This window comes from Vombatus ursinus, unplaced genomic scaffold (genome assembly GCF_900497805.2).
Source record: "Vombatus ursinus unplaced genomic scaffold, bare-nosed wombat genome assembly UNPS02009062.1, whole genome shotgun sequence".
In the NCBI taxonomy this organism is placed as follows: Eukaryota; Metazoa; Chordata; class Mammalia; order Diprotodontia; family Vombatidae; genus Vombatus; species Vombatus ursinus.
The window spans coordinates 400,107-404,426 of record NW_020948840.1 but is presented as its reverse complement, the minus strand read 5'-3'; the positions used below and the strand labels follow the sequence as shown (position 1 = coordinate 404,426).

The window sequence follows — 4,320 nt, the reverse complement described above, 5'->3', positions numbered from 1 at the left end:
GTCCATAAAAACTTAAGAACAACATTTTTGCTGGACAGTGCCATACCAAATACTCATAATTTCCAAGCTACATGTAATGAAATCCTTTCAAAATATGGAGACCTGGCAGAGCAGATCAGAATCATGTGAGGGGAAAAAAAATCATGTGGGAATGGGATGAGGTATGTATCATCCCTATTGTCCTATCTGTTACTGAAGTTATATTGACCATAAGCTTAAAGTGAGCTTACCAAAAATGAACTTACATCCTAATACTTTTATTCTTACAAAAAGCAGTTATTTTATTCACCTGTGCAATACTCTGTGCAACATTAAGTTTAAAATCATAATAACAGCAAAGTGCTTATCCCAGGATTGTTTCTGACCTCCATTGAAAGACAGGAAAAGAATGATATGATAATGTGATTAAAAGCAGACATAAAGTACTTTCAGGTTTGCAAAGAGCTTTACTAACAATAGCTCTTTTTATCTTTTTTTGTTTTTATGAAATTATCTGTTTACTTCAATAATAACTTTCCTTATTCTGGTCTGTTAGCATATCAAAATGGTGGTTTTAAAAATTCACTTTGATACATACCAGCAGCAATACGAGAGAGCCACACCGCCAAGATGTGTGATTTCTCAGAGGATCAGACAGTACAGCTCAAGGAGGCCTTCCGGTTGTTTAATTGAACAGGGGATGGAAAAATCTTATACAGTCAGTGTGGGGAAGTGATGTGAGCCCTGGGTCAGAACTCTACCAAAGCTGTGGTGCTCAAGGTTTTAGGGAATTTCAAGAACGATGAGATGAATGTGAAGGTGCTGGACTTTGGACACTTTCTGCCAATGCTACAGGCCAAGGACCAGGGCACATATGAAGACTACGCAGAAGTGCTTTGGGTGTTTGATAAGGAAGGCACAGTCATGGGGGCTGAAACACGAAACGTCCTCATCAGTCTGGGTGAGACGACAGTGGAAGATGTGGAAGTGTTGGTGGCAGGACGGGAGTACAGCAGCACTCATATCACCTATGAAGAGCTAGTCCGGATGGTGCTGAATGGCAGAGAACAACTCCCCTTTCCACAAAGAACTCCTTAACTTTCTCAGTGTGAAAATCATTCTCTTGCCCCTGAAGAAACTAACTACATTTTCAGGGTTACCAACATCCTCACTTCCAACCCCCACCATATGTCTTCTTTGGCCTATTAGCTATCTGCTTTCACCAAGTAAACTTGCTATCTGCTCCTAAAAAAAAAAATTCACTTTGTTAGCAAAAGTGTAAACATTGTTTAAACATCCTTAATTTAAATCTTATAAACATAGAAACAGGGCAAAGAGAATGAGGATTAGATTTAGAGTTGAAAGGAACTGGGTTCGAATCCTTGTTCTGCTTGCTACCTACTTCTTGTGTTACATTTCTTATTCTCTAGGCCTCAGCTTCTTCATCTAAAAAATGAGAGGATTAAGATTAAATTAATTCTAAGGTCTCATAAACTCGAAACCCTATAACTATTTTTAGAGATTCCAAGTGGCCTAATTCATTTAAAAAATGCATTTACCATCTGTAAAACATCTGAGTTAACCAAAACAGGAAGGTGAAATACTGGTCACATTAATATTATCCAAAAAGTATACATCCAAATTGACCAAGAATAAAAAAAAAAAAAAAAACCTTAAACTTTTCTAGATGATCCCTTCTCTTGAAGCTTCTGAGCTGCTTTGGGTGAAAGTGAGCCTCTTGCAAATCATACAACAGAAACTCTTAGAGACCTTAAACTATCTCTTACTTATCCTGAATCTAGACTAGTAACTATCCTACTCCATTCGTGGTCTGAAAAATCCACTTAGTAAGACTAACCTCTGCAGAAATGTGTTGGCAAATGTTGAACAACTGACTTGGGGGATAGGGGGAAGTATGTATAAATACTTTTAAGTTTAATCTGTAGTATTAACATTCTCTCTGTCATTTTAAGTCTAGACAATCAACAAAACAATGAATTAAGCCCTGATATGTAGCCTTTGCTGATTTCTAAGGTGCAAGTACTTACATTGAATATTTAACAATCTGCTCATGAAGCCATTCCAAGCAGGCTCCAACAACCCTTGCCTCCCACTCCTCTTCCTGAGTTCAAATCCAGCCTCAGACATTTGCTAGCTGTGTGACCTTGGGTAAGTCACTTAACCCAGTTTGCCTCAGTTCCTCATCTGTAAAATGAGCTGGAGAAGGAAATAACAAACCACTCCAGTATCTTTGCTAAGAAAACCCCAAATGGGGTCACGAAGAGTCGGACATGACTGAAAAAATGATTAAACAACAATAAAGAATACAAAGCACCTATAAAGATGATCAGATCTATTTATATATATGTGTGTATATACAGTGTGTGTGTATATGTATATATATATACGTATGTGTGTATATATATGTGTGTGTGTATATGTGTGTGTGTGTATATATATATGTATATAATATGTAGTCATTGCTGATTTCTAAGGCATAAATGCTCACACTGAATGCTTAACAATCGGCTTGTGAAGCCATTCTGAGCTGGCTCTGACAACCCTTGCCTCTGACCCTACATTGCTGAGATATCCTTTGCCTTCCAAGTCTCTGTCTCCAAGATTTCACACTCCACGTTGTTTGTATCTTACTTATGTAAGTATTTCACAGTCAGTCAATAAAGTGACATTTATTAAGCACCTACTATATGCCAGGCTCTATGTTAAGCACTGAGAATATAAAGAATGATATATTTATCAGTGTTGATGTTAGACTTTCTGATGTTCTGTCAGTGTTGTGGGACTTAGCCTGCCTGTAAGTTCCTCTGGGACATAAACCTTGTAATCAGTCAGTTGATTGACAAGCATTCTTTAGGCATCTACTGTATGCCAAGATCTATTTTAGGCCCTCATTACAGAAGGAAGCCTATTTATTAAATAAGATTTGAGAATTATGATAATGTTGATAGATAAATGTGATCAACAAGAAGCCAAGGGCTGATATTCAGGAAGACCTACAGAGGAAAGCTTAAATTTAAAAAAAAAGGGGGGGAGGAGAGGAGAAAGGATCCTAGACATAATTTATATCTTCGTATTCATTAACATAATAGCTAGCGTTTATATAAAACTTTAAGGTTTTCAAGGCACTTTGCAAATATCTCATTTTATCTTCACAACAATCATGGGAAGTAGGTGCTATTATTATCCCTCTTTTACAGATGAGGAAACTGAGGCAGACCAAGGGTAAGTAACTTGCCTAGGATCCCCACACCTAGTAAGTGATTGAATCTGGATTTGAACTCAAGTCTTCCTAAATTCTAGCAAGTCTAGCAGGTCCCCAGGTCTAGCACTCTATCCACTTTTCATCTTGCTATCCACAAACATTTATTGAACATTTGCTACATGTAAGGAACTCTATTTACTCTCTTCTTGCTTTCTTCTGAGACCTGGGCAATCTGACTTCTGACTCATCATTCAGCTGAAACTTCCCTCTCCAAATTACCGATAATCTCTTAATTACCAAATCTAGTGGCCTTTTCTCTATTCTCATCCTTCTTCAACTGATTGCTGCCTTTCACGCTATCAGCCCCTTCTCTTGGATATTCCTCAGTGTCTAAAACTCGTCTCTCCTGGTTCTCCGTCTATATGTCTGACCACTCCTCACTTTTCCTTTGTTCATCCTTGATCCACATCATGCCCACTAACTGTGAGCGTCCTCCAAGGCTCTATGCTATGCCCTCTTCTCTTTTTGCCCTTAACTATCTTACTTGGTGATCTCATCAACTCCCATGGATTCAATGATCATCTCTCAGCAGATAATTCACAGACTGATACAACCAGCCCTAGTCTCTCTCCTGAGTTCTAGTCCCATGCTATCAGCTGACTGTTAGACATCTCATCCTGGATGCCCCATTGGCGTCTCAAACTTATAATGTCCAAACCAGAATTTATCTTCCTCTCCCCTCCCCAACCCTCCTAATACTCTCAAGGGTACCGCCATTGTCCTAGTCACCCAGGCCTGCAACCTTGGCATCATCTTTGATCCCTCACCCTCATCCCATGTGTCTAATCTGTTACCAAATGTTGTTTACATCATGACATCTCTCACATATGTCCCCTTCTCTCTAGTCACATGGTTACTACCACCACAGGCTTTCATCACCTCTCACCTGGTGTATTATAGCAGTGTTCTAACTTGTCTATCTCCCTCAAGTCTCTTTCTACTCCAAAGCATTCACATCTAATCTTTCAAGGTGATTTTTTTTTTGTGAGGCAATCGGGATTAAGTGACTTGCCCAGGGTCACACAGTTAGTAAGTGTCAAGTATCAGAGTTTGGATCT

At 38.9% G+C, this 4,320-nt stretch overlaps 1 pseudogene; it reads left to right on the top strand.

Moving 5' to 3' along the window:
* Positions 1 to 574: 574 nt before the first annotated feature.
* Positions 575 to 1,077, top strand: LOC114034608 (annotated as a pseudogene).
* Positions 1,078 to 4,320: the final 3,243 nt, after the last annotated feature.